Source organism: Pezoporus wallicus, unplaced genomic scaffold, assembly GCF_028554395.1.
Source record: "Pezoporus wallicus isolate ANWC-B61680 ecotype Strahan unplaced genomic scaffold, APGP_CSIRO_Pwel_v1 contig_3489, whole genome shotgun sequence".
Taxonomy (NCBI): Eukaryota; Metazoa; Chordata; class Aves; order Psittaciformes; family Psittacidae; genus Pezoporus; species Pezoporus wallicus.
This window is the reverse complement of record NW_026635093.1, coordinates 1,076,655-1,087,800: the sequence shown is the minus strand read 5'-3', so window position 1 is coordinate 1,087,800 and position 11,146 is coordinate 1,076,655.

Here is an 11,146-nt window from a genome sequence, read left to right as displayed (position 1 = left end):
GATGGGGCTATGGAACTGATGGATAGGGTTAGAGCAGCTGATGTCATCTACCTGGACTTGTGCAAAGCGTTCAACACTGTCCCACAAGGCATCCTTGTCTCTAAGTTGGAGAGACATCAATTTGATAGGTGGACCACTTGGTGGCTAAAGAACTGGCTGGATGGCCACACGCAAAGAGTTGTGGTCAATGGCTCAATGTCCAGCTGGAGACCAGTAACAAGTGGCTTTCCTCAGGGGTCAGCGTTGGGACCGGTCTTGTTTAACATCTTTGCCAGTGACATGGAAGTGGGATTGAGTGCGCCCTCAGCACGTTTGCTGATGACACCAAGCTGTGTGGTTTGGTTGATACCCTGGAGGGAAGGAATGCCATCCAGAGGGACCTTGACACACTTGTGAGCTGGGCTGATGCCAACCTTATGAAGTTTAACCATGCCAAGTGCAAGGTCCTACACCTGGGACAGAGCAATCCCAGGCACAGCTACAGGTTGGACAGAGAAGAGATCCAGAGCAGCCCTGTGGAGAAGGACTTGGGGGTGTTGGTTGATGAGAAGATGAACATGAGCCGGCTTCAGTGTGCACTCGCAGCCCAGAAAGCCAACCGTATCCTGGGCTGCATCAAAAGGAGCGTGACCAGCAGGTCGAAGGAGGTGATCCTTCCCCTTTACTCCACTCTCATGAGACCTCACTTGGAGTGTTGTGTGCAGTTCTGGTGTGCTCAACACAAAAAGGACATGGAACTGCTGGAACAAGTCCAGAGAAGGGCCATGAGGAGGATGAGGGGACTGGAGCACCTCCCGCATGAAGATAGGCTGAGAAAGTTTGGGCTGTTCAGCCTGGAGAAGAGAAGGCTGCGTGGAGACCTCATAGCAGCCTTCCAGTATCTGAAGGGGGCCTATAAGGATGCTGGGGATGGACTCTTCATTAGGGACTGTAGTGATAGGACAAGGGGTAACAGGTTCAAACTTAAACAGGGGAAGTTTAGATTGGATATAAGGAAGAAGTTCTTTGCTGTAAGGATGGTGAGGCACTGGAATGGGTTGCCCAAGTTGTGAATGCTTCATCCCTGGAGGTGCTCAAGCCAAGGCTGGACAGAGCCTTGGGTGAGATGGTTTAGTGTGAGGTGTCCCTTCCCATGACAGGGGGGGTGAAACTGAAAGAGCTTAAGGTCCTTTCCAACACTAAGTATTCTATGATTCTATGATTCTACTTATCACTAGTTCATTCAGAACTCAGGAATCACCTGCTCTATTCTGCCACTCTAAACCCAGCTCTGCTGCTCTTCCTCCATGCACCTGCAGAACAATCTCAGTCATTCTTGAACTTTATCAAGTGAGCTCTTCTGAGCATCCCAGTTTGGCACAGAGACTCTGCCAAACTCTGGCATTGCCAAACTGCTCTTGCCGCCTGCCAGCTGCTGCCAGTGTGTCATTCTCAGGCCACCTCATGGTCCTGGTACCACAATTTGGCTGCCTCTGCTGTGTGGCAGCTTATCCACCTGCTGACTTTGCACTACATGCTACTACAAAGGTGCCTGCTGGCATCCACTTCAAAAAGTAAGATTTCCCTACGTTAATCATGTCACCTCCTTACTTAGGATTTCATTCTGGGCTAATCTAAACCCCAATGGACTCAAATAGATACTCTTCTAGAGATACCATTAGACTTTGAATGGGCCCCTTCAGCTGCGTAGTGCCTTACTGTTTGATTTCTTAACACTGAAACATTCGCTACCACTGAAAACTGGAATGACTGAAAGACTGAAATGCAACTTTGCTGCCAAAGATCTGTGTAACTGAGGAAAGTAACCCTTTGGGACTTTCTAGGAGACCTGGGCAGCTCAACCCAGGACCAAGCACAAAGCATGCCTGTAGCTCAGAAGGCTGTCTTTGCCATAGTACAGAACCTTGCAAACTTTATCACAAAGAGTAAACATCTTTATCTAAAGTGTAAAAGTTGCAATAAACTTGAAAATCCATGTCAAAACTGATTTCAAAATACAAAGAGGTTTCTAAAAGAAACATACGAAGAATTAAATCTCTAATGCTTATAGTCAAAATTACTTTATTTTCTGATGCGTGTCTTTCTATTCTCCTCTCAGGAGAAAATTGGCATTTACCATTTTAGTGACATCTATTATCGCTCTTGAAATATTTCTCAATTTTAGCAGAATATTCTCCCCCTTCTCCAAATACTCGAGCGATGAATCCTTTCTATGGCTTGAGGTCTTTTAAAAATCCCACTGTCACACAGGGGATAAAGAAAGAAACAGGATATCCAAGTAAAATATACAAAAATAGGAAGAAGTTTGTTTATGAAGTAGCAACCAGAGTCCTGACATATACAATATTTTCATTGTTGTTTCCTTTGCCATAAGTTTTCTGACCCTTCTGTTTTGTTTTTTCTGGTTGATTTATTCATCAGCTTTTTCTATCACTATGGCAAAGGCAAATATCCTTTGGAAGGAAGACCATCTTCCCTCCTCCAGACTTCCTCCAGGACAGAGAAGAAAGAACATCAATTTATTGTCCTGACAAAGTTGGCCACCTGGACCTATTATTCTCAGGCCAGAAGTGCAAGACTACAGTGTACTCTGGCAAAACCTGCCTGAGGAATAGATCATTTGCCACATCAGCAGCATTTACTAGTGGTCCCTTGTCTAACCCACAGCAGTAGTCAACAGCGGGTACTTCAGCGGAAGGCAAAGACTGGCCAAGTTCCTCATGCAGTGTTTTAAATAATTTCCTTATTTGCACACAGTATTATGTCCCCTTACTTGAGGTATTACTTCCTTCTTTAGCTTGGCTTTTTCCTGCTTCAACAGTGAAAAAACACAGAACTTTCAGAAGTCTAAACTCATGCAGAATGAGCAATACACACACACAGTAGTAAATATCTGAGCATATACGTTTGTAGAAAATACCAACATCTTATATCTGAAAACAGCAAGAAACTTCCTGAAAGTCTCCCAACTAAAAAGTATCATTTAATCAGACAGTATCAGTACCAGAAATCAAAACCTACTTAATTCAAGGAAATGTGAAACATTTGACTGGAAATGAGAGGATTTCTCAGTTATCAAAGCACGGTGCTTGCTATTCTTCAGATAACAGAAGTAATCTTCCTCATTTCACATGATATTTATCACATGGAATTGCCTGTATTAAGGCTGTGAGCTTAATATTTGAGCTTTAATCAAAGTAAATTAGAGAAAGACAGAATAAAAAATGGAAAAAGAATGTAAAAAAAAAGAGGAACTGAAGGTTTATGATGGTCTGAAAATTAAAATCACTGCCATGCAAACCCCATTTTTAATGTTTATTTTTTAATACATTCCTCCTAGCTGTAGTACTCAGACCAGTAACTGTGTGAGCTGGCATATGGACACCTACAGATATCCTGCAGATACCCCACATTTAGGTGTTTATATCTGCGGTTTAACCCCATCCTGTTATGTCTCTTTGAAAGGATATACTTTCCCAGTTATAGCTTAAAACTCCTTATAACACAAAACCTTATGGCCTGTAGCAATAGTAGAAAAATGTTGTGTTACATGAAACAGATGCAAACACACTGACATAGTAAGTTTTTAATTTTTGAGTTGAATATATACTAAATAATTACAGGCAAATGAGAAAATACACATCTGTTTCTCCATATAATTTCTTTTAGAGTAAGTTTCCTTAGTGATTTATGTGTATACTGCAGATGACTACTGAAAGTATCTTCTATAAACTACATAAAATACAAATCATTTGTTTCCTAGTGTCACAAGGAATGCTGTATCTGTATTTACTTTTTCAGTAAAAAGAAACTCCATACCAAGAAGAGAAACTCACCTCATCTCAACAATGCACTCTGCATAAGACAACTCCATTCTGCATAAGACAAGGAATTTATCTCAGATTTACTGAAATTTAAGTTAATTTATAATTCTTTGTCTCACTTTTCTGATGAATGCCATTAGCATCAGGTGGTTTGTAGGTGTACAAATGGAGGTCATGGATTAGTGTTTCTGATGGAAAATGCTCTTTGACTTCGTCTAACAAGCTCAGAGGAAACGCATGCTCTTGTTTAAGCTCGGATGCAAAATACTCACTGTGAATGAACAACACAGGAAAGGTAAAGATATAACCACAGTATTAAAGGGAGAGAAAATAACATGACATTCCAAGAAAAAAATGCTTTACAATGAGGGTGGTAACACTGGCACAGGTTGCCCAAAGAGGTGGTGGACGCACAGGCCAGAATAGATGTGGTTCTGGGCAACCTGATCTAGTTGAAGATGCCCCTGCTCATTGCAGGGTTTGGACTGGATGAGCTTTGAAGGTCCCTTCCAACCCAAACCATTCCGTGATTCTATGAAGTTCTGTTGCAATCCTTACAGACGACTCAAACGCTGAACCAGTGTATCCACATGTTGAATTATGCCAATCTTCAGAAGTACTGTAATCTCTGCAGAAGTACTGTATTATCTGCAGGGCACATACAGACCCTATAGAAGCAAATAATGCAACTCAACCTCAATTTTAGTTTTCTTTAGAAAACATCTGGAAAACATTTTCAGTATACAAAAGATAGTATTTCACCTATATCTTGTTTGGATTTTGACATAATTGTCATGTTTGCTCACCAGAAGAACACAGAAGTCATCCCCTCAATGCAGGTACACAATTGGTTTTGCTATCCTTCTGTGTAATACATTCTATTCCTTATCTTATTATTACAGGTATTTTGAGTTGACACTTGAGTCACATTTCTATAAGTGTGCATCCAGCACTGTTCGGTAGTAAAGCATCAGATTTATTATTATTATTATTAATCCAAACATTCATGAGATGTTCTTCACGTGGGCCCTGTAAATCTTGCCACTAATCAGGCACTACAAAGTTCTTTACTTGCAGTAACTTCAAAAAAACATTGGCAAGGATTATCACCAGTCATTGAATTTTGATTCTTTTGGACCATTTCAAAGAGGATGGAGCCTTGTCTTCCTTTGGAAGTACTTCAAAATTATGAATGACTGCCAAGACAAGCAGCCTTTGCTAGGAAAAGTAATGATCAAACAATGCAATAGGTCACTGGGAGTTTCCCTCAATTTTTTTATACACAACCTTTTGGGGAGCAGAGGGAGGGCCTTTTACTTGAAACAATAAAACCCAACTAAGTACTATTTAAAATATATTTTAAAAGGAAAAATATTCTTAGGACAGTTGGAAACTAAATTCTGTTGTGTAGCACAGGGATGCTACAGTCTGTTCTCTGAATTCACAAACAGTTTTACTCTAACCAGCCTTGCTGTGTGTCCCTAATTGAATAAATATCTTCCAGCGCTAACACAGCTGGAGCAACAGTAGCAAAGAATGGCTCATTCCTCTGTTCCAGAGGACAGTCTTTGGGGAAGCTGTAAGTGGCTTATACCATGCTCCTGGATGAGCTCTAGACAATTCAGAATGAGCTGTGCCAGGTGAAATACAAGCCGAAATAATGGTTTGGGTAAAATATATAGCCCATGGTAACAGGTAGAAGATGTTTTAATAAAGCATATGGTAACATTTATGTAGGTTGCAAGACCATATAGCTTCCAGTATACTTCATCCCATGCCATGGCATGTGGAATGGAGCAGTTTCTAACAAGTTAGTTAGAAGACTGTTACGTTTAGGGGTAAGTCAGCCTGCTATAATGCTACTTTTGCAATCAGGTTGTTTTTACACTACTTTTTACTGGCTCTGGGTACACATCAAGCCAGTTCCCAGATGAAGAATTTGAATCTTGGTTTTCAGTACAGATTTTAGGACCAATCATTTTTAGATTTCCTTCTTAATTCAGTCTTGCTTTTATACAGAGAGAACTGGCTCTATGATGACAGCATGACAAAATTCCTCCCTCTGCTATGGTACCATTTCTATCAAGTATATTGCTAAAGGTAATTTCCAAGCTTTTGTTTCATTTTGTTTCATTTTGATGCCTGTTTGAAAGACAGTAAGAAGCAGTTAGTTGAGAACATCAGCAGAAGCTTAAAACTATAGAGGAAGCAAAGAGAAAAAATTAAAAAAGATCCCTAAATAAGGGTTACAGAAACAGGCATTTCACACAATTATATTAAAGAACAGTAGGTGTTTTAAGAGTCCCCACCCTTAAACCAGTTTCCTGTTTTTCAAAACCTCAGTTCCAGATGCTAAATGCTAAAAGATTCACCTTCACGCAGCTCATCTCAGTCCCTATGCCCTGCTGGGAAATCTTCTCAATCACTGCAATTAAGCTTTCGTAGAGCTGTGAATTCTGTGCAAACTGACCACTGTGTATGTGCCACATCAGGACCTGATGTAAACTTACCAGAATTAGGGACCTGTTTTCTCATTTTCACCACAGGGTGCCTCCTGTTTCTTAGGTGTTATAGTAATAAATAAGAGCCTTAAAAATACACATGAAAAAAAAGAGAAAACTGAACTACTGAACTAAACTAATTTCCTAGTTCTCAGCAAGGTTGTTCATTCAGCTATAGGGTTAGCTTTAGACTTTAAAAATACCCATTAAAACCATAAAGATACACTTACAGAAACACAGCTTCACAGGATGAAAGCAGTTAGTCATGGATCAAACTCTGTTAAAAAAATGGAAGCGCTTTGTATTTCCAAACTTGTTCTAATGAAGATGACTATTGATCAAAACACTTCCTTAAATACTCCCACATCAATAGCTATATGTAGAAAGATAAAAAATTACATAGTCAAATTCTGTATTGATACCAGTTGATAAACCAGGATTCATCTCAAGGTCCTTCTCGAAGTATATCTCCTGGTTTAGTCCATTGTTTCTCTTTGAAAAGAAGCGAATGTGTCAGGCTTTTAAAAAACCTGGAGAGCAGACACTAAGGAAGTACCTCCCTTTCCAAGTTGTGTCTAAGCTCTTCAGATATTTCTAATGATGTCAGAAATTTGCTCTGATAAAGTATGAATTTAAGAGAATTTCTCTAGAATCTCTCCATTTGATTAGTGCAGCTATTTATTTATTTATTTCTGATATCTCAAACAGTGGTTTTCGATGTAGAGGCTGTAACCGAATGAAACCTGATTAGACCTGTGCTGCTTCACTGCACTGATCCCATTCCCAGGCTTTACTAACAACCCAATGAAATTTGATCTGGACAACCAAAAAAAAAAATAATAGTTGCTTAAATTATTTCTTTTAAGATGTCCCTTAAAGTACCCAAAACTCTGAAAATTTTAAGCTTTCTTAAATTTTGGTTTTTCATTTTTTGACCAAAAAGTTAAGCTACCTTCCAAATGGAGGTGCTATCCAATATTGTGCATGAGCAGACCACACACATACCATCCCTTTCAGTTCTTGCTTACATGTTCTCAGGATAGTCCTGAATGCATACATGTCTGACATCACAGCACAGCTGATCTGGTGAAGCTTCATCATCACGGTCTCCGTCAGTATGACATGGTATGACGGAAGCGCTGCATTGAGATATTACATTTATAATGATATTTTGCTTAAAAATGCTATTAAGTTTGCAAATCCACACACTATAGAATGAGACAGAAGAGAACTGAAGTTTACTTACGTGCTCACTGCCTGTAAGAGGCAGATTAACTGTGGGAATGAATGAGGAAGACTCTTTCTACCTGAACTTTACTTCATTTAGCCACAATTAAAGTTAGTGTGAACTATCTTTTGCCTAATTACAGTAATGAGGAATGCTTATTACTCTGAAAACTCAGGTGCTTACATTAGGCATTCAAAGTTAATGGAGTTGAGGTGCTCCAGGGAGATGGGTGGAAAAGAACAATAAATTAATCAGTGGCAGTTACCTTCCATGTTTTGTTAATGCACGTCAACTATGTGGGCATAGGTACATCAAAAACACTTGCGTTAATTCAGTACACCTGCTATCCTCTGAACAAGTTGCAAGCAAAGGGAAAGTTTTAAAATCCTTACTAATGGGAATTGCTGTAATATCCTCATGACTATGAGGAAATACTTTTAAGATTACAGGCAAAAAAAGAGAAGGCATTGTAACTGAGCAACTGGAAAAACAGCTTTAGGCTATATGCAGCTTCTAGACAGTTTTTACATGGGAAGTGACGCCCATTTGTTCTATTTCCTACCACACATCCACTTCTACAAGGAAAGGACACCAAGCAAGACCCAGAGACTTAAAGCAGCTTCTCTTAGCAGATGTCCACATTTTTTTCTGTACTAAGTGCATCTAAATTCCAGAGAACTTGAGGGAAATAACACCCCCAAGCAGTGACTGAGATGTTTGTCCCTGGAGCAGGACATATGCAGAGTCCTTCAATTACACCAGGAAACACTTCCTTTTTAGAAATGGGTCTGATAAAGAACTTGCTCTGTGACAATCCATCTCACAAAACACACTGATAAATCTGAGCTCAGTACAGCCTGGGTGAGGAAGGACTCACTGATAACAGTCCAGCACTTGTGAAGAACCCAGGTGCCTGTCCCAAGCAGCCAGCGATGTCTGCTCTGAGCATCTCCACAGCGCACACTCCTGCTGGGCTCCTACATGAAAGTCTTAAAGTTGACCATGAAGAATCTATCCAGATTCTTTGGTCTCTGGACAGCCTGTCACCCAAAGAACAACATTCAGACTATGGAGAGAAGGGGATTTTGTGTGATGTAAAGCTTCCCCAGTGGGGAAAAATAGTTAGATTGAGCTTGGCTAATATCAGATAACTTTACATTACCGGAAACCTTGAAAAGATTTACTTACAGCAAACATACAAAAGCACCTGTGGTACAAATCATCCCAGGTAGATGTCCCACCACAATGGCCTATATTATACAACAGCAACAATAATAGTCTGCCTTTTAATATGTTCACCACATCCCCAGTTTGCTGCTCTTTCTACAAGTTTCTGCACAAGAGCACACTTTGTCAATAGTGTGCAAAAGCTCAACACCACCCTTTCTAAATTTCCTTAAATGTTCTAATTACACACAGAAAAAGCAAAACAGCCCACAGCTGGTATTTACTACCAGCTTATCGATGGACTGATGAACATTAATAGAACTCCTCCCTCATCAAAAATACCAATGACTGATCCCCAGTGACTTCTTTGTTATTGTATGAATATGTACAGAGCCTTTTTAATCAGACACAGAGGCAGCTGCAGGTCATGTTCTCCTAGTAATTTCCTTTCTTCTTTTCCTTTTGGACAGTCAGAAGTCATGCAAACTCCTTTCAAGTATGCTGGTGGCTTTATGCAGCGGGGAATAGGGAGTCACAGTACAAATATCTCATGAGCACAAGCATGTAAAGAACCAGTATCTTATGAAAAGATAGCTATATGAAAAGGTAGCTATGAAGAGAAACTTCCCAAGGGAAGTTTTGCAGCACTGCAATTGCAAATGACTCAAGTTACTTTGGCAAGTTGAAGACTGGGAAAGCTCCACCCTGCAAAGCACTAAACTACTTTAAACATTGACTGTTTGAAAAGTACCTGGAAGATCTACTTCTCACAGGCATGTAGTTCTCCATGTATACAAAACTGTTCTCAGGCCCAAAGGAACTTCAAATATTTCCTTCTTCAGTATCACATGCCTACACTTCCTTCTTGATTATCACATGCCTTAGCAGCCTCTGCCTTCCTGCAAGTGTTGGGCACTTTTGAACAGCAATAACCTAGAATGATGAGGACAATGTGCTGACAAAGGTGACCTGCTCTGTCATTATCTCCTTACAAGCCTGTACAATACCAAACCTTGGCTGTTCTCCTGGGATAGAACAGTTCCAAGTGCTAGCATTTGATACTACTGCACTTTTCCTGCAGAAGCGTCTCTTTAAATACCTGGGCTCTCCTCTTTCCATTTCTTTTCAGTTATCAGTAAGCTCAGAGCTATTTTGAAACTCTTCCTGCTGCTATTTAATTTGGCACCTTATTTTCAGGATTTCAGCTTGATTATCCTTAATTATGAAATCATCTGCAACCAGGATTGCAGTTTGATTATCTCCCTCATTATGAAATCCCCTGCAACTTTATACACTAGTTTCAGCACATACAGTTCCCCTTTGCATATTTATTTTCTCTTCCCAATTCTGCAGAGGGTAACTTCAAAAACCTGCTCTTCTTGTCTTCAAAGACTTTCTTCTGCGCTGCCAGTTCTCACATTTTCTATCACCGTATCTGTTCTTGTGCCTTTTTCCAGACCTCTCTGGAAAATGTTTCCATTGATTTTCTAATCTGCCTTACCAAAAGTCAGTTCCTAGCATTCTGAGTTAAAGCTAACCTCTTATTCAGTATGCTGAATATCCCTTACTCCTTTGCAAACATTTCCTCACTTGTACCTTAAAAAGAGGCACCAAGAGCACAAATTCTAACCAGTATTGAATGTAGCCTGCAATTGCTAAAACCAGCAGAACTGTAAGATATTTTGTAGCATAATATTTACAGGCATTTAACCCATTTACATTTTTTATAACTTCCAACACAAGCCAAATTCTCATACTCTTTTCTTCCAGATCCTTCCCAAATCCAGCCCCATATTACTTGCTAGTATCACATAAACATGCTATTGTTCTTCTCCCACCTAGCTCCTACTCTGTCATTCCAGCTAGTTCATTGGTACAAACCCAGTAGAATTAAGTTGATTAAGATTCCCTACTAGTCTTTCTTTCAGTTACTTTGCTGGAAATGCCCCACCTCTTGAAAAACATGAGAAGAAAATCTGAGATATTGAAACCTGAAATTTCTACAGGAGAATAAAAAAGGAAAAGAAGAAAAAAAATGGATAAAAAAATCCTTTCACTTGTAAAATAAAATGAAAAGAAAAATAAAAAAAAATCTCTTAATACTGCTCACACTCTTTCTATTATGTAACTGAAGTCTTAATATGCTTGAGGATTTTGGTAAAGAAGCCCTAGCTGTCACTAAATAAGAATCATAGAATGGTTTGGGTTGGAGAGGACCTCAAAATCATCCAGTTCCAACCCCCTGCCATGGAGTGTAAATAAAGGTGTAAAATGCTAGAAGATACTCCCCTTAGTTGCTAGAGCATTCACCAGTGAACTCAGAGGCTCAGAGGCTTTGTGTAAAAAAATGTCAAACTTTTACTAGATCAGTTCCATCTTAACAGCTCTGAACACATTGTACATATGTACTAAAAGCAGACGGCTGT